Source organism: Eriocheir sinensis, chromosome 13 (genome assembly GCF_024679095.1).
Source record: "Eriocheir sinensis breed Jianghai 21 chromosome 13, ASM2467909v1, whole genome shotgun sequence".
NCBI lineage: Eukaryota > Metazoa > Arthropoda > Malacostraca > Decapoda > Varunidae > Eriocheir > Eriocheir sinensis.
In genome coordinates this window covers 1,478,021-1,501,223 of record NC_066521.1, presented here as the reverse complement: position 1 = coordinate 1,501,223, position 23,203 = coordinate 1,478,021, and the positions used below count along the sequence as shown (strand labels likewise).

At 41.8% G+C, this 23,203-nt stretch overlaps 1 long non-coding RNA gene across 2 annotated transcripts; it reads left to right on the top strand.

Moving 5' to 3' along the window:
• The first annotated feature begins 9,960 nt into the window (after positions 1 to 9,960).
• LOC126997867 (uncharacterized) lies at positions 9,961 to 22,839 on the top strand. Of its 2 annotated transcripts, none has more exons than XR_007752421.1 (3): positions 9,961 to 10,754; positions 19,158 to 19,296; positions 22,408 to 22,839. It is a non-coding gene; the product is annotated as an uncharacterized LOC126997867 (long non-coding RNA). The 2 variants fall into 2 exon arrangements; XR_007752422.1 differs by lacking the exon at positions 9,961 to 10,754 and adding an exon at positions 17,951 to 18,024.
• Positions 22,840 to 23,203: the final 364 nt, after the last annotated feature.

Sequence of the window (23,203 nt, the reverse complement as noted above, 5' to 3'; positions counted from 1 at the left end):
GGGGTGATGAATGAAGGAGATGAATATAACACAATCCTGAGAAAGTTTAAGCCTAGATTGTAAACGAAAAACTTCCATAGGCATGACTACAAGTTGGTGTTCTGATGCAAGGATGCCTCAAAATAATAACCTTGATCAAATGAGACGAATATCTTGTAACTATTCCTGAATGAAATGCCTCAAGCCACAGAAATCTCTGTTTTGAGACAATCCGTGCAGCAACTGTAAATCTCTTGAGACAAGGTCCATGGATGCCTCCACGAGTCTGGCTCATTCTAAGAGGCTCAATAGAAAACATGAGTGAAGGAAATCCACAACAGGCGAAACACTGCTGGTAATCCTGAGGTTAAGGATGCCCTAAGCCCGCCTGAGTATCCCAGAATAATCTGAGGTAGATAGTACTTACAGGAACTTTATTTCACCAGCAGACAATATGCGAGTGAAGAAGTCGCAAAATATTAATCTCTTATTTCACAGAGAGCTCCTGATACAGATACCACTTGAACTCAAATGCGAAAGAATAACCCTAAGAACCAATAGTAACCTAATGTTGAACGTAATACCTAAATACATATAACTGTAACTGAACTATAGCCAATCTGAGGGAAAACATAATATAAATGTCACCAGGATGGTCAGTAATGATATATACTAGCTGCATATTCATAGCTATTTCCTATTTTCAACAATAGAAAATTATAGAATGATTTAAATATATAGCGTATATCCACTATATAATATTTTGATGTATGAAAGATTTTAGTTATTTGTTGGGAGAATGTGAATATATTATAATATGTATATATTTCATTTCGAATAGAGAGCCAAGTTAAAAGTAGCAGTTCGTATTAATAATGGTGAATCATTGCTATAAGTATTTTTGTTAAGTGGACGATTTAATTCAAAGCAATTATGTACGTTGCGCATGTAGACTAGAAAATTTAGTACCACTGTGGATTGCTTGAGGAATAGAACATGTAATCGAGTAGAAAAGTCAAGATGCAAGGCAGTAGCACACAAAAGTCTACATGTGTCATCAGGAGAAGAGGTTGAAGTTTAACGAGGTGAAGACTTGTGTGAAGAGGCTTAAGTTAAATGAGGTTGAGTAAAATATTTCCACAGCAAATACTAAAAGAAATTATAGTATAAGTTAGATTATCAGAACGTCAAGAGAAAATATTTATAAAGTTGGCTAGTAGGTTGTCGGAGGTCAGTGTTGTCTTTTTAAAATCTCTTATTTTAAATTCTTTAGTTCCTGTGTTGTGTAATTTTGTTGATCTCTCAAATGTTCCTTCATCCTTTAGCTCTTTAGGTTGTTAATATGACACTCGTAGCTATTTTCCAGTTTTTCCAGATGCTTAGGTACGATGAAAGACAAGTTTCTAAATCGTCGAGACCATCTAGCCATGTGGTGATGGTTCGGCCCGGGAGGTGGGATGGTACGGACACTCATATTACTCGGCTTAATATTTATATAACTTAAGTTTGATTGACTAATAAACAAGATTATATCTACTATAAAACATTCGTATAAGGACAAAAGTATCCTCTCATTATTTATAGGGGCAAAAAATAAAAAGAGAACTACAAGAAATATCTAAAAAAATTTGGTATTATGGCTTCCTTCTCTTCTCACAAGCATAATATCTGAACATAAATCTACCAAATTAACCCTTTTATAACCGTTGCAACACCTATAGTGTTTAAATTGATTTAAATTTAATAAAAATCATGAAAAAATCAACCGTCCGAATCATCACGACTCTATTAAAAGCAAATGTGTGGTCACACTCCTTTTCCAGCACGAGGCTTCACGGGTGATTGTGTAATACGGCAATACCTTCGCCGTGCATCGCTGCGTCACCGAAATAATTCACATTTCGTTAATTGCCATGTTTTTGAAGTGAGAGCTTACGATACACCCTGAAAATATTACATACGAGATGCAAAAAAACATAAAATCGGACTTGCATCGAAAAGAACAGCTCTGAGGGCGTAGTTGTCCCTTTGTGGGCCAAGGCAACAATGTTTTGCACATTCACACAAAATCTCGCGGCACTCAGTCCCATACACTTTACAATAAGTGCTATGGCCGGACCATCCCACTGTCCGAATCATCACCGCTCTCCCCTATATTACACCTCAAAAAAATAGATAATTTATTATTTCAAGTTTGGAAACAAATACGAAATAAGGGTATGAGAATTTATCCTGGACTTACGGCACGGCATTGCTCCAAGGTTCCAACCACGAAAACTGTCAGCGCCCTGCCCCGCCCTGATGCCCCGACTCGCCTGGACGCCTCGCCGCGCTCCGAAATGCAGCCCGAGCGAAGGGAACGGAAGATAAAATTCCTGAACCAAGTTTTAAAAGGGGGATTTATTTGTTTTAAAACATTCAAATAGTGGTGGACATGCAGTCAATGAATGATTTCGACATGAATGAAGCGGCAAAATTTTTAAAATCAGTTGTCTAGACAACAGATTAACTTCATATACTTTTGTGAAAAGCAACTCATTAAAGGTTCCACGATTCAATTGTGAAATCAAGTCTTCTCCTCAAGAAAGAAACTTGTCGTGCAGGCAAAAAAAGTTCCTATCAGTCAATCAGTCAGTGTCAGTCAGGCGCCTTGGGGGCCCACTTACGCTGGGAGGAGACCGTCGGGGTGGAGAGGCGGCGGGTGGTAAAACAACACGCCCCTAGCTGTATGTTCCCCATTGAATTGAAATTTAAGTTAGAGAGAGGGCCTCCATGGAGGGCCAACTTGTTTCCTAGGAGCCTTGGTTCCCGCCAGGTCCAGCCGTGGCTACATCACCTTCTTTAGTACACCGTCGCTTAGTACTTCTGCCTGCCGTTCTCTGAGACACCAATCACCCTGGATTCTTGCCAGCGGCAACTTTGCATCTCTTTGAGTACATTCAGAATGTGTCTGATGTGTCATGCAAAGGCTTTTGACAAAATATGAATAAATGAAGCCTGCAGTAGTTTCCCTTTATGACAAGCAGGGTCAAGTTGTGAAATAATGTTTAAATCCTTCCACTATTTTTTTTTTTTTTAGCAAATGTTCTAACTTGCCAATTTATTGGCAACATTGAGCCATGCAGGTGACTAATACCATATTCCACGAAAATAAGAACAATGAGAAACAAGTCATCACCTCGTATATTTTCTCATCTTTCCTGAATATCTTTAATAAGGTTCATGTTGTCATTAGATAATTATCATTATTAGTTATTCATATTATTCATGTGTCTATTAGAGTTATTATTAGATACTAATAGAAAAATCTTGAAAACTTAATCCTAAGATAATTGATGCATTAAACTTTAGCACATATATCTATTAATAACACCAGACTTGTCCTCTTAACTTGCCAACCTGACAGAAGGTCGAGCGTGCCCTGCTTGCTGCCATTCCGACACCTCAGCCTTCCGGTGCCTGGGACTAGCACCGGCTACTACATGAACCCCCAGGCACTGGCTGCCAGGTATGACTGACAGAATTAGCTTCAGAATTAGCAATTGGAATGGAGCCAGAGACTGAATTTTGGCTTCAACAAGAGGGAATGAATATTTAGCCGGTTGGGTGAGGAAACAAAACATCAGTCTTGAATTACAAAGTCATAGGATATCCATTGCAGCAGAAGATTTTAGTGGAAATATATCTAAAAAGGAAGCAATGGGTTTTGCATCATGTTTTATTTTACTGCAGCCTTGATGGGAGAAACACCAATTCAGGGAGACTTTTGCATCCTCATCCCCCTATATCATGACTGTCAGATAATGGTAACTGACTGAGTGCCTAACAGAAAGGTCTCCTTCAGTAGCATTGAACGGCTTAGACTTTAGGGTATTGAGTAGCTAAATTCAGTACAGTGCATGGCGGACATATGACACAAACACCTCAGCCACCCGCCAGGAGGTAGCAATTCTCTCTCTCTGGACATGGTAACACGTACGGATGAGTGTGGAGCTTCACCGAGGCTTCCGATCGGTCCTTCCAGGACGAACCGGAATGCGATTATTGTTGCCTCTGTTGTGTTGTTGCCTGGCATGTAAGCCATGTCCCGCCTGGCAATGTAGGAACGTTTTGTGTATGGCAATAAAAGGATTTCCTTTGCCATACTCGCACTTTATTCACATGAAACACGTTTCGTAATCGTGACTCGACAAACCTCTACGAACCATACTGATATTTACCCACGGTCAGGATACAAGCCTTTACAACATGATCACTGTGCTAATAACCACAGAATTACTGTGACACACCCTACTCTACCTGACGCTTGAACCAGAAAATGGTAGAACTCTTCAAGTGACAATGTCATAAAGTGGCCTCGGGGAACAGTGCGGAGGTGTTGAGCGAAGAACCGAGCAGTTGTTGTGTGCAAGCTTGTGGTAGGATGGATCAGGACAGATGATTTGTGACTGGGCGGCGAATTATGTCAGAGAAACTGGCGATGGGATTGAAAGAGTGTGTTATGAGACTCAACGTTTGGCAAAAGAACTTAATAATACGGTCATTAGCTTCAGGCCGTTAAATTTGTCAAAAGTTATGCAGACTTTGGAGCGTTGCACAGGCTATCACCTTACTCCCTACTTGGGGAGGCGGTGGCTGAATGGATAGCGTGACGGCCCCCGCGTTCGGGAGGACGCGAGTTCAATCCCCGACAGGTGCCACCAAGCTGGGATTTTCAGCTGCCGTCGAGTGGCTTAAACTACCCTGCTGTCTGGAAGACCACCTATCAACCCGGACTCTAGATTCTTGGATCAAAGATGAGCTCCGGGGAGGCAGCATGAGCCAATGCAAAAGATGGCGCCACTATAAACACTCGCCTGCGCCAGAACGGGTTGGGCCGGCCATCAGGCCCAACAGGGAAAACCTTGGACCGACCAAGGAATTCCAGGATCCAGCAGGGAAGAGAGCCTACCGGCGCAATAGGCCACGACGGCAAAAATAAAAAAAAGTCTTACCCCACTCACCAACCTGCCACACCACCGCCACCAGAAGCATCACCACTGCCCCGCGCAGGGGAGCTAAGTGTTGGTTTCACACACGTCCGCCGCTGTACATTAAATATGATGCAATTCAGCCATATTCAAGTCAGTTCGAAAATTTCAACTTATATTTATCAACAGTGAATTTAATTGACAAAAATAAGTTTTCGAAGAAGCTTCTTGCAGAAAAATATTCATATTTGCAGAAGGAACTTTGCTGACAACTTTGTCCCGCTAGTATTTTTTGTTCATAATGCCATCAGGAATGATAATTTGCTACATCATAAAACAAATGAATTAATGTTTGTTTTATCATTTAGATTGATTCCCTTTGTTTTTTTTTACGGAGACAGGCATGATATTTGTAGTATAAGTTAACAACAATTATATTTTACAAAGTGCATGCAACCTGATATAACAATAACCAAACTCAGCTCTACCTTGAGAACACGTTGTGAGTCTACCACATGTGTGACACGCTGGGCAGCAGTACTCCTACCTGTGCCCTAACTACACCCTCTTCAACCAAAAGTTCATGGTGTGCGATCCCACTGGTACATGGTGGACTGCGCCACCTCCCCACACGTTCTACCACCTCAACGGCATTACATAGGCAGGGTACGTATGCCTCAGATCACACCAGCAGGATTTTGGAAAACACAGTTGCTAACAACTCTAGAGTACCTCCTTTTAACTGTGATATCTTTTAAATGAAATGCTAAACTGCTTCCTATATGTCTCTAATTAATAGGTACCAAAATAGCAAAGTTGTTACTCTCCTCAGCATTTTTTCTCTTGGGTGGGTGTGTCTGCAGTGCCTGAAGAAGGGCGAAGAGAGAGGCAGCTAGAATGCCATCACAGTGAGGCCAGAGGAAGGTATCTCAACAAAAAGAAGAACAAGGCGACACCCGCTCGCGCAACACTCTCAGACTCAGCGCTGCTCTCTCTCAAGACATGAAACTGCTTTGCAGACCTTCAGGCAGCCAGTCAGAGGACCCTAAAACAAGTCAGTCTGAGTTTGGGCAGCCTGGAGCACAACCAGAAAACAACAGTGATTCATGAATCGCCCAAAAAGCTGGATACTCCCATCACGCCTGCAGTTACTCCGTCAATCATTAATCCCACCTCTTCATCACTTGAAAACAGTTTGTCACCTCATTTGACTATTACCATCCAGCACTCCAACTCCAAAACCAGTCACTCAGTCAGCCAGATTAACTATAAAACCACAGCTTTATTCCGACTAAGCAACCATCGACACCTCTGACCAGACAAGAAACCAACACACCTGCCAGGACACCCTTTCAGTCCAACCAGAACAACAATTACACAACCAGTAAGGCAACCAACCACTCCCACATAGAAGCACCATTCATTCCAGAAAGTAGACAGTCATTTATTTCACCCCACAAAGCAACCGTTCACTTCACCTGTCACACAGTCAAGCAGTCAGCCATCAAGGCAGCCAGTGACTCAGGCAACCTTGGAATTAACCACCGGGCTACAGTCCTTCCTGAAAAAATATCTACCACTCCTGCACTCTTTATAACCACACCTAAAAACTAAATTCAAAGACAGTAATGTAAGAGGATCCATATTATCCACACACACAAACTGAAATTCCTTTTTTCTCAATACCACAAAAGAACCCCACCCCTACCCAGTTCTGCCAAGGCACGTGTGGCTCGGAGAGGAGATACAGCACTTTGAGACAGAGCAGCCAGGCACAGGTCTCAGCATGATGCCTAGCAGTGTGGCTCGCAGCCCTGGAAACAGGTTCTCTTTCACCAGTCATAAGGGTGGAAGAGCCAATCTGCCCCTGAAGAACTACAAAGGATAGTATTCCAACCTCTTTTGGTACGGCCACACGCACCCAAAACTCATAGAATTCTGAGCAATGCTCCATCGCTTTGTTGCTAATAGACCATGCTAACTCTTCAGACACTACATCATCACCTCTTCCCCTTGCATCGAGTTTCACTCTCCTGCCATTCAGAGATTCATCTTCCCGTGATTCCTTGGACTTGAAGTTGTCAAACAGTCAAAAAGTCCAAACACCGAACCTCCGTCTCCCAGCCTCCATCAGAGACAACAGTTCCACAACCTCTTTCAGCTTTTCTGTCTCCTCCACGCACCCATTCACTCCCATTACAGGCATGAAGCAGGGTTCCCCACCCTCCTGAAATTCCTCAGAGACTGATAACACGCACATCTCCCAGGGACACTTTCATTCAGGGGCTCAGCGCCTCCCCTTCCCTCCACCTTCTCACGGCAATCGCGATTTCTTCATCCCTTCAGCAGGTTTCACTCCTTGTGTCAGAAGTACCCTCTGAACAACAATGTGGAGGAACCAGTCCCCAACACAAACACCAGAGTCAGCAGACACCACCAAAGACCACCACTGGCAGCCACCTTGACCATGCTATTCCTGCACTCGATTAGAGCCCAGCAGGATGGAGGAGGCTGAGGCTGAACCCCAAAGTGCCCACGATGCCACCACTGAGTTCCACTTCTAGAAAACCTGGCCAGTGTCATCCCTGTGTTGTCATCAAGTAGGCGTGAGGCCATTCCTGTTGCTGTGAGGGCCTCACATGGAGCATAGTGGTAAACACACACAATAAGTCTGCTGCTGTGGTACCCATTGAGCTGTTGCTGATGAAGAATATAATTTAGGAATTTTGTAATGACGTGATTAATAAGTTTATTGTGGAATAATATGCCAGCCGCCAATGAGTAAATACACCTACTGCAGGGGCTCAATAAAAAGGATTAGCGTGTGAGTGGCCTGCACGCTGCAAAGGTGAATGGTGTGCACATGAGGATGCAAACTTCAGAAAAGATGTTTGTGCCGTCTCATTCACTGACTTCACTTCCTTTGTGTTGATATTAGGAAACAAGTAATGGATATAATAACTTTAAAATATGTATATAATACAAAAGTAAGTAAGAGCATTTGCATTTAGCAGCTTGCTTCGTATATAAGCTCAAATACAGTTATATTTAGCATTGTGAATGATTAATTTGTATGAAACCATAGTTCTTAATTTGTCCATTTCAGAAAATTTATCATGCTAATTATCACACTGGAGCCAATTTCTTACTTCATGAGTGTCCACTGTTCAATGCCCAAATTCTTCAGCCTGGCCTTGAGATGCACTGGATACTTCCTCACAGTGAAAGATGAACATTTAGGTTAACTATAAATAAGAATATGAATATTCAGACGTCACCGAGCAGGCTTCCAGCCAGAGCATAAGCAGCAGTTAGAGTAGTATATGTATTATATTGAATAGAAATAACTGCATTTATTAAGCGATAGTTGCCATTTTAACTTAGGGTTAGTCTTGATATGTGACCCTTCTATACGCCCAGCCTGTGAGGCACCAGGCTGTACACAGGCAGGCTGCAGCCTGTAACAGCGTAGGCTTTGAGGGACGTGCAGGCATGTCCTCAGCTTTGCACAGGATCAAACTAAACCTGCTACTAGTGGTTAAGATAAAGAGAGAAAAATTCATTGAAACGGAGCAGACATTCGCATTTTTGTTGCACAAGTGGTTGTGGCGCAGAGCCTTGCAGGGCATAAATGCAGCAGTACAGGGCTTCGTCGTGAGGAAGGTGTATTCTTTGTTGAGTGAATTGCCATAGGAAATATTTTCTATGACACCATATCAGTGTGTTGCTTTGGGGTGAATTCATCGGAGAGAAAATGATCAACTTAACAAGTGTTATTAGGGGAAAAGGAACAGTCAGAGGGTTGAAATGGAAGCCATGCATTGCACTGCTCCCGAAAAAAGGACAAAGAGTTTTGCAAATGTTCGGAGTTCAGTTTAGTTCAAGACAAAAAGTTAAAGTTGGGCATAAAACTGCGATTGGCCTCGGCGCTCCTCTCCGTCCAGTGGCCCCTGAGCCTGTGGCGTGGAAGAACCCATCACAGGCTGCCACAGTTTACCTTCTGTAGGTTTCCCAGGTACTCACTTGTCAGCGAGCCAGAGAGGGAGGATAAACAGCTCGGTGGGCTGCACGCCGACCGCCTATGCTGGGATTCGAACCCAGACCCGCGGATTCATACCTAGTTGTTCTAACCACTGCACCACAGAGGCGCTAGTACAAAAGGCGTCTTCATACTCCCCCCCTAATGGTGTCTGCTTTGGAAGAGAGGAAAAAACAACGCCATACAGTACAAAGGCAGCTCTGGCAACTATGGGCTTAAAAAGAAGTCCTGGTCGTGGCGTCTGTGTTATGGTTAGTGAGCCATCCCTCAAATATGGTAGTGGAATGAACGTAGCCTTGTTTTTTTTTTATCCTGAGCTCCTTGAAGTGAATATGCTACCATTATCCGAGAAATTTTGATCCGAGTCCATTATGTATTCAAACAACTAATATCGTGGATGAAATAAAGTGGAAATAGTGTCACAGTTTTGTATTTTAGTGTCCATGAATAACCATATCCTGTATAAATAAAAGAAAGCAGTGATCACCTTGCTTGGAGACACAGTGACGGAGAAATGAATGAGAAAACAGGACGAGAATGGAAGCTGCTGCTGCTTTTTTTTATAGTACGGCTGACGGATGGCTGGGGCGTTGAAAGAGCTGTTGGAGAGAAAGTGAAGTACCTACATGTATAGAGCGTACGCACGTAGCTCTGTATGTTGGGATGTAGCGCTGTGTGTTGGGTAATATGGCCGGAGTTTGGGACCAGCATGCGTTTCATCATGTAGGCAAGGGTTTTCCGATTTCTGGCGTGTTGTGAACGAATCTGCTTCTTTTCCACGGCTAATGCTTCGTCTTCCCCCCCCCCCCCCCCCTCTCGCTTCGGATGGTGAATAAGGGAAAACGAGGGATACATTTCTTTCCGGCTATGAAGGTCAAAAGCACTAAAAAAAAAAAAAAAAATTGTCTACATGCTGAAATTATTAATGGTTTTGCCAAATTCGTAGATTGTGGGTCTGGTTTGAAACTTCAGAAACACCTTGAGTTGTTTTCGCTAAAGGAACACCCGATGCAAAAGTTATGGGCCACCACTAACATCAAGATAAAAATTAAGTTACAATGGACTGCATCCCGAACCAAGACATCTAACCTTCTCGAAGGTGGTCAGCGCGATGACGTCACGCGACACCTGCACATAGGGTGGTGCGGACAAATCGCATTTTCAATTCTAGAGGCAGTCTGGACAGTCTGGTAATGAGCGGGTCTGTCTGTGACCTCATCTTGATAAAGTGTTGACAGTACATAATTCGTTCATTCCTCTCACTCTCGTTTTGTACCTGGAAGTGTGAGCAGCTGAGACTCTGCTAGTACTCAGACCGATGATAGTACTGTTAAGAATTACTCTGTCAGGTTCAACGATATACAAGTGTTGAGATGACGGTGAATAACTGGTTCTTTTATCACGCTCGTCTTGCATCAGGAGGTGTGAGTATTTTAAGGCCCCAACCAGTGCTCAGACTGACGAAGCACTAAGTAAGATTCCTCACAGAGTCGAGGCAATGTACAGCTTGCTTGAGTTTTCCTTACATGATGTCTGAGATTCGACAGTGACAAGACTGCGTCATTGTGTATTATACAAACTTCTAACCGGGAAGAATAAATGGAATCGTCGAGTTTCGGGGTTTTGAGTCACATGCTCGGAACTGGACGCGACTCCCTCCGGCCAGCCTCGAGTCAGTCCACTCCGGAGTCTCTGGGCGGACGGACACGTGTGGTTGAGAGTGTCCTGGACTTCCACTGTGTCCACATTTCTAGCTTCAACACATGGTAAGTTGTTTTCTATTTTAATAAACTGATAATTTAAGATAACTATACTTATCTGGGCCCGGTGGTCTGCAGTGCACATCTTGAGAACTCCACAGAGAGCTAGGGTCATTAGACTCATTACCTAACACTTATTTCAGCTGTTTGGTTAACGCGATATGTAATCATGAAAGGGCAGAAGAGGCGACGAGCAAGTCTTTCTCAGGAGCTGCCTTGTGTAGTCACCTTGTATCCTTGTGAGAGCTTATGAGCAACAAGTCTTTCTCCGGGCAACTGTTGGTGGGTTTAATTAATTTCGTATTCAGACGCTTCCGCCTCTCGCATCAACTATTTCAAAAAGACAAAAAAGGAAATCAATCGGGTTCCCGTTAGTGTTTTTTTAGGTTCATGGCACAGAGGAATGGCCAACCTGTCAGAAGAGTCATTAAACTACCCTTGGAAAACCCTAAAATTCCTCCCCCGAAAACTTTGCCAAATATGTGTGCTTGGGCGCCGAAATGTGTAAAGAATATGACCCCTATAAAGTAGTAGTTCCGTTAACCCAAACTATGCCCTCTGCTCGTTTAGACTCTCCCGCCTCATTCATCAACCTAATACCTATGGGCCGTCGACACTGACCTTCGTATGGCCCAAGCCCTTACTACAACGGGGCCCATGCATCTCAAACCATTATCCTGTGTAGCTGTGGGGCGTGGAGGAGAGTGGAAGGTATACGTGGTGGTGACTGCAGGTTTATTGTTAGTGTGACTGGTGCTTGTCTCCGTCTCTCGACAGTTGGTGTAGATTTAATTTCCATCTATTCTTTCCCCACGTATACAAGGGTCATCTTTTTTAACCCGTCCGCTGCGATTGGCACGGATTTCGCCTTCACTGGTAGCCTGGTAACATGCTCTCAGGTCTTTCTCTGGCTCTGTGGTGGATAGTGGAGTGTTTCCTATGTGGTATTGGTATGCTGGATTTCCCCTCCCAAGATGCATGACCTCACATTTTTCTTCACTTAATTGGAGCAGCCACTTTTTGTTCCACTCCTGTAGCTTGGTGATGTCTTCTTGTAGGAAATCCGCATTCAAGGGGTTAAAAACATTTCGGGACCCAAACTCACCCATAAGAAAAGGCTTTTGTAGTTTGGGGTATTTCCAGGGGAAGCTTCATGGCTCTTCTGGTATTTTGACCTTTCTTCGGTACCATGAACCGGAGGAAACGCTCATTATATAGAACCCGGTTGACCTCGTCGGCCTCTGGACATAGTTAATGTGAGGCTTTCGCAGTTGTGGGCCTTCCCATGGGTAGTTTTCAGACCCTGTTGCAACGGTGCCAGATTGTCATACTCAGCCTCTTATGTGTGCCAATTTCCGAACCAAAAACTCTCCTTCATCCCGATAACTGACTTCATATATAGTTATCGTTAAAATGGTTAATTACTGGTGTTTCTTGGCATATAGTTATAGGACAAACAGGTAAATACGATGCTCTGAGTACGATAATATAGCAACGATACCCTGTTGGTAGTTTGGTAAGCCTTCTCTACTATGAATGTGAATAAAACACTCGTGAGAACGCATTAAATCTCCTTTTTGGCCTTTAGAAGTAATTAACGTACGAGTCGAAAGCTTCTAAGAATATAACCTTTGATGTCCGTTATTGCTTCTTGATGAACTGTTAGGCTGTGATATTTTTTTTCTTTCAAAACAGGTTCATTATTACATCTCAAGTAATGGACGGCAGACTCTTTTGATTTTGCGGCGCCCTTGTCATTAAGCCGCGAATTTTGGAAAATCAACCGCTTTGGTTCGAATCGCCATAACTCCTATATTTCTGAGGCTACAGAAATTTGCTTTCTTTTGATACCAAATAAATATATATATATATATATATATATATATATATATATATATATATATATATATATATATATATATATATATATATTTGGTATCAAAAGAAAGCAAATTAAATGTATTATTCATAAATGGGAAGAAATAGGGTTGAATACTAAATAAAAAAAATAACATGTATAATAAGGCGCTTAATATAGGTTGATTTATATAGTGAAATGATTATATAAAAATAGTAACTTTTTATATAGATATCTTAAAATGATTTTAATACAAGATAGTCAACATATTGAAGTGTTCATATATGAATTTTTATGCAGATATATTAATTTTTGTGGCGTCAGGAAGGTTTTTCGTCGCGGCGCGTGAAATGAGTCAGATTCGGCGAATTTTCGTCGCGAATTCTGGTCAAGCTCGAGCAAAAACTACTGAAGCTAGGAAGGCGTGCTTGGTGGCAAATGAAAGCTCTATTAATACAGATTAATAATCAGAAAAAAATGGAAAGCACTAAATAAATAAAAAAAAGTTATAAGCAAAAAACTAGGACGTGTCCAAATCGCGGCAAAAGGGCCGAAAAACAGGCTATTTTGTGACGGCTCGACGACAAACTTGGAATCGAGCTATCAAAAAATCCTTCGAGCTGGTCAAACTACATTGCCAAGAGGGGCTACATGCCAAATTACAGCCTTCTAGAGGCAATAGCAATGCCACACTAGACAAAAACGGCAAAGTGTCTGGAGTTCGTCAAAATCGCTCTCAAAAGGGTTTACGTTTCGAGCTCTAGCGACGAAACTACTGGGAGTAGGGAAATGTTATGCATCATATTGGAAAGCACATTGGTAGGGCTAAACTATTTGTCAAATAAGTTTTTTTGAAATTCTCAAAAAAAAATGAGTGGGTTTCAAGGTTGGGAACTGAAAAAGTTTTTTTCAGTCGTTTTTTTTTAATTTATTCGATTTTTTACCCTTTCGACTCGGTTTTTTTTAGCACGATCGCATATTAAAAAATTTAGCCCTTTCATTTTGCCGTCGATTGATACCAAAAACATTTATGTAGCCCCAGAAATAAGGGAGTTATGGCGATTCGCACCAAAGCGGTTGATTTTCCAATTTTTCAATGACAGGGGCTGGGGCGAGTGTCCGGTCCATAGTGTCCGGTTCACTGATTATTATCTTCTTTCCTTGATATGTTTCGTTTCCACCTTATTTTGTATTCTCCCTTGATCGGTTCGGGTTAATGCCGTTTTAACCATTTCATTTGCAGGTTTGGCGTGTAGCTCTGTTTCCCTTTGAAACAAAACAAGTTGAAGCGCTCCTAAAAGTCAGCAACTCTTTACGGTAAAGGAAACAATTCAAGGGCAATAAACCAAAAAAATAAAAATAAAAAATAATAATAATAGTTAATAAATAAATAAATAAATCTTGCCGATGATCAGCCAATCGGTGCTACTTCAAAAGCAGCAAGGAATGGCCAGAAGAGAGGTCAAGTTCAGAGGGAGGTGTCTTGACTTCCCTGTTAAAGGAGTTCAAGTCGTAAGCAGGTATAAATACAGACGAAGGAAGGCTGTTCCAGAGTTTACCAGTGAGAGGAATGAAGATACTGGTTATAACTCTTGCATAAGGCCGCTGTCACACAATCACGATCTTGTCTCCCGACGTTAAAAATGTCGCGTTGCCAGGCGTACGTTACGACCATCGAAAAAGAAGTTGGGTAATGCAGAGAAGTCATCAGCACAAGAGTGGATAGCAGTTTTTTATGTAAAGATCAGTTAATGAATAATAGAATGAGTGGGAGATTGAACAGAGCCATGTAGGACACCCCTGTTGATAGATTTATGGGAAGAGTGACTGTCTACCATAACAGAGACAGAACAGCCAGAGAGGAAACTGGAGATAAAAGTAGGAGGGTAAGTCAGGAAGCAAAAATTTGTGCCAAACTGTCAAAGGCTTTAGGCTTTCAAGGGCAATAGCAAAAGTTTCTGAAAGAATGAGAGAAAGCAAGGTTTTGGCTTTGTCTTTAGATGAATTTTGTGAGTTGAATAGCTTTGGTGAGTTTTCTGGCAGAAATGTAAAGGTCATGATTGGCAAGAATTAGAAGGGTCAGGCACCTTTTGTGAGCTACCCCTCTATCTCTAGGGAAAGTACACATGGAATTTGTGCCTCCATTCCCAAGACAATCACCTCCGTAATGCGCTGAGCACTTACAAAGGGGTCTCTTTCCTGGAAGCAGTAATCATTCCATTGGCAATCGGAAAAGTCCATCCTCAGGTTGTCCCATCGGGCTGAAGCAAAATGTCAGAAGCGCTCTTCGGTGGGTCCTGAGGCTGTACAGGAGTGGCAAAACAGAAGGAAGAAATAAGGTTCAGATTTGAGAAGTCCAAAGGAAAGAACAGTTAAGACAGAATAAGCTGAAGGATTAAAAGTTAGGAAGAGGTCTCGAATACTGGTTGTCTCCAAGGCAGTAGGGGGCAGAGCCAATTAACTACATTTTTTTAAGAACATCGAGTTCCTCTTGCCCCAGGCAGAAATGATAGCAAGGTCAGAGTTTAAGTGTTCTGTAGCATCTAACCTTGAGTCCTGTTAGTCCTGTTGGGAGCGTCATCTTTTAAAAGCTGAATAATGCAGAGTTGAGTCATCAGTGTAGAAGTAGATAGAACAGTTTATTTATGGAATGATTATTAATGAACAATAGTGGGATATAGAACAGAGCCCTGTGGGACACCACTGTTGATAGGTTTAGGGGAAGAACAGTGACCATCTACCACAGCAAAGATAGATCATTCGGAAAGAAAACCGGAGATAAAAGTACAGAGAGAGGGATAGAATCCGTAGGAGGGTAATTTAGAAAGAAAATGTTTGTGCCAGACTCTGACAAAAGCTCCTTAGATCTAAGGCAACAGCAAAAGTTTCACTTTTAAACAGTTAAGTGAGGATGACCAGGAGTCAGTCAGGAAGGAAAGAAAATCACCATTACAACACCCCTTGTGGAACCCATACTGGCAATCTGAGGAAAGGTCAGAAGCTGATAGATGGTTAAGAACCTTCCGGTTAAGGATAGATTCAAAAGCTTTAGAAAGACAAGAAAGTAAAGCTATGGAACGGTAGTTTGAGGGATTGGAAAGATCACTTCTCTAAATTACAGGCTGTATGTAGGCGTACTTCCAGCAGGAAGGAAAGGTAGAGACGAAAGAGTTTGACCAGGCAGGGTGTCAGCATGGATGCACAATTTTTAAAGACAATAAGAGGCACTTCATCAGGTCTATATAAGCCTTTGAGTGTTGGTACCAGAGAGGGCATAAAAAACATCTCTCTTAATTTTAATAACAGGCATAATGGAGACAGAGGGGGGGGATGAGTTGGAGAATATGCCTGAATCATCCAGAGTGGAATTTTTTGAGAAAGTTTGAGTAAAGATTGTAATGCTTACTGATAGTTTTCAAGGCAATAATGAATTTTTGAGATTAATTGGTGCTTTGGAGAAAGAAGTGACATTATTATTATTACCATAATTTCTTTCAAGTTACTTCATCGCGAAGGTCAAAGATTGCAATACTGTACTTTTTATTTCTTTTGTGAAGTTTACTACTAAAATGGAAGGTTAAGAAATACAAGTTTTTCTTTCCATCTTCCATTTACAAATAAATCGCATGACGTCCACAGCTTTGACACTACTGAGTCTCTCGCTCCGGTGCTTGCCCGGACGGGCAGCCGTCCCAGCCCCATCAAGTCTTATTCGTGCTTTTAAGTTTACAAGAAATATTACAAAACAACAACATACTGTTCATCCTGTCAGTAACTCGTCCAGCTTTCTCATAATAACCTAAATATTTAACTATAGCACAAAGATCAACAATACATATCTATCTATATCACCAACACCCTGTTCCCTCATGGGAACTTTCCTCAGTGGGGTGGACAAGGCGAAAAAATCTCTAATAATTCACACAATAATAAATATGTCATCTATCACACAGTAATGAGGAATATCCATGAAAAAGTTCAATTCACTGGGAATGCATGAATTAACTGTACAGTAAACATACCTTATTCAACACCATAAATGCCATGTGTTAATGACCAAGATGCTAAGTCTGAAAATGGAATGTATAAAAGAGACAGCACATACCTTGTAGAGGTTAATAAAAATACTTAACATGCATATCATTAATAAAACAACTGTCCATCTTGGGAATGTAACACTGAATGACAAATGAATTCATTTACATGTATCCTAACTACTGAAACCACATCAGTTTTTACCTACCTGCCCCTCAGGTTACTCTATCGTCCAAGTATTTGAGGAACACAAATGATATACTGAGGAACTTCAATCAGGTTCTCTATGTCTAGTTGACTGAACTTTGGGGCTGAAGCAACTATAACAAATATATATCAGAGCTGCCTTCAAATGTTAAATGTGAAAGTACTCAGTACATTGGATCACTGAGATGGGCACTTGAACACATAATACCAAGAGTGATCCGCTAACTAGTTCCATACCTGGCAAAACCATTATAAAAATAAAATAAAAAGGTCTTCATTGCTTTATACCACTAAGTGTTGGCTTTAAAGACTTCTTATTCCTATATGTTCCTCTCCAAGACTGTATAAACAGTAGCAGTATCAAAGTCAATGAGTCATCCTGTAAACACTACCTATTACTGTGACCTGCCCAAAACACTGCACCATTATTATTACCAGGAATCCATAAAATGACATAGCTGGACATTGCCTTAGCTGAGGAGACAATAGAGTTGATGAGTTTCTATATTTTGAACTATTCTGTTGGCTTGCTGCCTCCACCATCACACAACTGCACTGCATGCTCTTGGTTGCCAGCAAAGAACTAAAATCAAGTGATAGATTATTGTCAAAATAACATACTCATGATATTACTGATATATTCATATATGTCACTACAACTTCAAGAAAACACTCTTTGCAAATGTTTAATGTAAAATATGCAACAGACATCTGGTTTCAACACTGAAATCCTTAAGTGTAAATGACAAGGTAAAGAGGTTGAGCAAGACCCACTCAACTGCTAATTCATAAAATATCGACACATAGCAGTTACTAGACACATATACATAAAAAGGTCACAAAAAAATGCAATTCATACAATAGCTGCTGACAGACTTTATCAATATAATGCAAGCTCAATTATTTTCAAAAATGAGATTAAGTTTACTTTGTGCCATACTTGTTTGAAAGCTCACTGCTTCTGACCTCGTCCTAATTTTCACACAATCTCTTCCCCAAGGGAGTGCCTCAGCTACCTCCACAAGCCCTGGGGCCACAGTGTAGCTGACAGCACCAACATCTTGTTGGGAACTTCACTAAAAGTTCCCAACTGAAAATGCCATTTCACTTTGTTTCCCGAAGTGTCAGTGAGGGACTACAAAGATCCTGCAATAGATGTTGCTGGTCAGCGGGCAGGTGAGGCATTGCAAGGTATAACTGGACAATCTGTGTCACTTCAGGAAACACTGCAGTTATTAGTGAAATAACTATATTTTCTTTAATAAAACTATTCAGAGGCCCAGAGACTAAGACTGAATATGCATAAATAAGAAGGAAGATAAGGAGGGCAACAGAAATATAATTTAAATAAGAGAAGAACCCATCCTAACAATTCTGTTAATTGTAAATGAGTATTATATTACTAGGCCTGAGGCATGACACATCCTAAAGTGAGAGGTGACTCACTAAATGACACAGGAATGAGACAACTAGCAGTTGGTTACCTCACTGAAGCCTAAATTCTAAGGTAGCTGTAATGCATGTTTGCCAATTAGCAAGCAAACTCCCAAATGCTGCTCAAATCAGAAAGAAAATAAACTTCTAGAAAATTTAACTCAGCTGCTGTCAAAATAAAGTGTCAGTCTTGATTGGGATGACATTTCACATCACAGAATAATCTTGCTCCTTATTTTTTCCTGATCCAAGTACTAATCAGTACTAATTGGCAAACAGCTCACATTGCCTCTACTTCCCATTGGCATGTAAGGCAGCCTCTGTCATGAACACTAAACACTAGGGACAGGTAGGTGTTGGGTGTCGGCTGCAGGACAACAGCCAGTCATGTAATGGCAGGTCATGTTGGGCAGTGGTTATAAGGAAGGGCTGGTGGTATGATGCACAGTGCCTTTTCTACCATGGTCAAAAGCATATATCAAGTCAGTGGAGAGTGGGGTCAAGGGATTGGGTTGTACTGGTGACCTTCCTGCTTTCCTTACTCTCTCAAGTCTTTGGTAAAATTTTTGCTGTGGCTTCAGACATCTTGAAAGCTTTTGACAGAGGCTGGCATTAATCTTTGCTTTCTATACTATCCCACAGTGGACTATTCTTCTCTCTGTACTTTAATCTCCACTTTCTTTTCTGGCTATCTATTTCTGCTGTAATAGACTGTCATTGTTCCACTCCTATACCTACATACTGGTGTTCCACAGGGTTCTGTTCGATCACCCACTCTTCTGTAATTCATTGATGACCTTTGCAAAGTAAACTGTACTAACCAGTTATGCTGATGAGAACACTTAACCTCTGATCTTTCTATTATGTTCCTTCAGAACGGGCGGAGCCAGTAATCCTACCTCCAGAAAGCTGGCTTCCTGGATCTGTGAGTGTACTCTGAGATTCAACGAGCACCCTCAGTGTTCAAACTTGAATATTGGTGAAGATCCACCACTACATGTCTGCACATATCAGGTAAATTATTGCACTATTGTTCTACCTAACATGTCTTGACTTATCAGGGTTTCCACTCTTTGTGGATGTCAGAGAGAAATTGGAAAAATTGTTTTCCTTTTCCAGTCAGAGAAAAGTCTATGAATTTGTAAAAAAAAATATTTGAATCAGGGAAAAGTTAGGGAATTTGATTTAAAAATTCCTGGAAAGTGAAATTTACATAATTAACAGAAAAGAACAGTATAAAATCAGTTGAGCTGAAAGCTCAAGTTTAAGGCAAGACGGGGAGTTGGAGGCTACAGTCTCCACTTCCAGACCCTTAAATGGCATCAAAGACCATGAAGTTGGGGAAGTGAATGACAAAAAAATAGTAAATGCTACTTTCAGCTTGAGACATTACACAGCTGCTCACACACACAAGAATACTTACACACTCAATACCTTGCTACTCAATCAAGCAATAAGGGCACATGCATGGAGGGGCATCGCCTCACTCCCTCCAGGACTCTAAACAAGCAATTTCCTCTGAGCAGGTCTCCATGCAAGCCCCTTCCCTTCATAAGTACCTTAGGCCGGATCTACTAACTTGCTGAAGCCATTAACTCCATGGGGATTCCTTTGGCCTCCTCTACTCAGGGTTGCCTCTTACAGAAACAACCCAGTGAGCAGGGTCGACTTCTTGGTAGTGTGCCACAAGCCCGTATGGCCGGAGTTGCCGTTCCTGCATCATGTATGTAATAGCCCTAGATTAATTTTCACGGAGTAGTCACTGGTTCGACATAAAGATATTGTAGCAATATCCCATGACTCGGTGCAGGTACCAGAGGCATCAATCCTCTTCTTTAAGTTACTATTCAGTGTCCATGACTCACAGTCATAGAGTAAGACAGAGAGCAAAAGCAACTTGAGGATCCGGATCCAGATCCAGATACACAGGTGTCAACACCATGTACTCGTGTTGAGCGAGTCCATAACACTGTGAGCCAAGCCAATCTGCCGTAAGACTTCTTGAAGAGGCCCGCCATTGTTCTGAACTACGCTACCAGGTATGTAAAGTTTTTCAAGATCTCAACGTCCTCACCACACTCATGAACAGACTGTACTGTTTCATCTAGCAAGCCTCCAAATGCCTGCACCTTGGCCTTGGCCCAGGAGACCTTTAATCCTAGTCTTTGCCTCATGCAGTGCTTTGAGAGGCATCACCAGAACGTGCAGTGACTCTCCAGGGATTACTGCATCATCAATAAAAACAAGGTCAGTGACCCTGGTAATGTCAACAGATGCTCCATAATGACTCTAATCCTCAACTCTGCCTGATACCCAGTCCATGTAGTGTTGAAAAGTGATGGGCCAAGGATGGGATGATGGGAAAAGTGATGGGGCAAGGATGGGATGATGGGAAAAGTGATGGGCCAAGGATGGGATGATGGGAAAAGTGATGGGCCAAGGATGGGATGATGGGAAAAGTGATGGGGCAAGGATGGGATGATGGGAAAAGTGATGGGCCAAGGATGGGATGATGGGAAAAGTGATGGGGCAAGGATGGGATGATGGGAAAAGTGATGGGGCAAGGATGGGATGATGGGAAAAGTGATGGGGCAAGCCTGTGTTCACAGTACTCAGCCCTTGAGTACAGGCCAGGCAATAGACCAACGGTCCTTGCAGGAATCCCACTGGACTTGCAGGAGATCACAGAGTGCCTCGGGAGGCTATGAAACAAACACCTTCCCTAGATGGACATGGACTGCAAGCATCCCCTGTCAAAACTCGAATCAGTGCTCCACCAGAACACAAAGCACAAGGATACTGTCAGTCATCGACTTACCAGGCATGAACCTGTACCGCTCAAGTCTGCAACTTCATCAGCTGGTTGCTAATCCACATGAGCAAGAGATAGGCAAGCACATTGCCTGGCACACAATGTACTGTAATGCCATGGTAGTTTTTTCAGTCCTGGTGGTCCCTTTCCCTTTTCAGATTGAGACAACCAACCCTCTTCTAGTCAGGAGGAATGGTACCAGACTTCAATATGGCAGTCAAGATCACATGTAACTCATGGATCATGGCCTCACCTCCAGCTTTGAGCAGCTCCACACTGATGTTACAAATACCAGGTGTCTTTGCACCCCTCATCCTTGCCACAGCGTCTCTAACCCCATCAAGAGAGGGTGGGCTTTCATGAATGGGTAATCAGCATCTGCCATTTGACACCCAGTAGATGGGAGCTGCTCACTCAAGAGGGTCCACTATATACAACTGCTTAAAGTAACTGGCCCAACAAGCTGCTATTGGCGCTCACCTGAGGGGGAGCCTCAGCTTCTCAGTAGGTACTCAGGTTGGAGATCATTTATGATGAAATGGCCCTTGACATCCACAGAAAGACTCTAACATACCTCTCAGGAGAGGAGAGGCGAGAGAGGAGTGGGGTGGGGGGTGGATGAGCGAATCAGGTGATTGAGAGGGGAGGTATTTTGAGGAAGGGGTCCTGTCAGGTAAGCAAGGACTCTAGTGGTTTCTGTCCTCCGGAGGGTTGGGGTGCAGTGCTGCCCGGCGTGGTGGAGGAAAAGTGCGTCAACAGCCCCCACTTTAGGTATTTTAAATCTTCATGATCAAATTTTGTAATCTTCTATCAATTTTCTTAGATAATTTTTATTTTTGGCCAGTTAAATTTTTGCTGGATGTTTAGGGTCTCCGGGCACCCAGGGGCCAAATAGTCAGGGTTTTGTTGCATACTGAAAATATTGCTGAAGAAACTATACTAGTAGATTAATTTAAGAAAAAATTAAAGTTAAAAACTGGATATTGCTATTCGAGATAATATGGAGAAAATAAATCTGTTACAAATTATAAAGTTTTAAATATGCAGTTATCATCAACTATGTAAACAAACTTGATATGCTTCATAGAGTGCGTGTCTATGCTTAGAAATATTGTGATATGCCTGTCGTCAAAATGAATTCACAATGTACCAGCTGTCAAGCTAACATGACCGCATCAGTAAGCAGAAATTATTTTTTGTTGTTGTTTTTGTAAACTGTGGTGAGAGTTTTACAAGTCGTCTTTTGATCTGTAAACTTTCTAAATATTGATACAAAATAATGCTAAACACTGACCACTGTACCTCCTCCCTAGGTCCACCTGCCCCTCCTGATGACCTGAGGCAGAGCCCTGAGCCCACACACCAGGCCACTGTGTCCCCTCTGCCCCGCCTGATGCCCCGCAGAACAAGGAAGTGGAGTCCAGGCACCAGACCAGCCTCATGCCCTGGCCACAACAGTGCTGCTCAACAAGTTTCACAAAATCTTTACCTGGAATATTTTTCCCCATATTCAGTGATGCATTCAATGTCCTCAGTCAGATCATTTTCACAAAACATTTCCAACAGCAAAATTCTATTTGCATAACAAGGAAATTTTAGGTCTTTGTTTCCAGGATGGTGGCAGCCCAAAAGATAAGGCAGTCTGGCAGGCAGCTGCCACACACAAAGATTACAACCTATCCCTTCACTAACACTCCATGAAAGGTGACAATACTGTGTGCTCACGAGCTAACCAACCATCAAGGCGTCTGGTAAAAGTAATATGCAGACATCTGCCCTAAGGTCAGACACACTGTACACTAAATATACAAAAATATTGCACCTTGTGATAATTGCATCATGAACACACACACACATTATCTATCTATCTATCTATCTATCTATCTATCTATCTATCTATCTATCTATATATATATATATATATATATATATATATATATATATATATATATATATATATATATATATATATATATATATATATATATATATATATATATATATATATATATATATATAGAGTGACCACTCTGTTTGACATGATTTTATTTAAGAATTTCTATATAGCATGAGACTTAAATTTGAGAGTTTTTCAAACAACAGACGTGT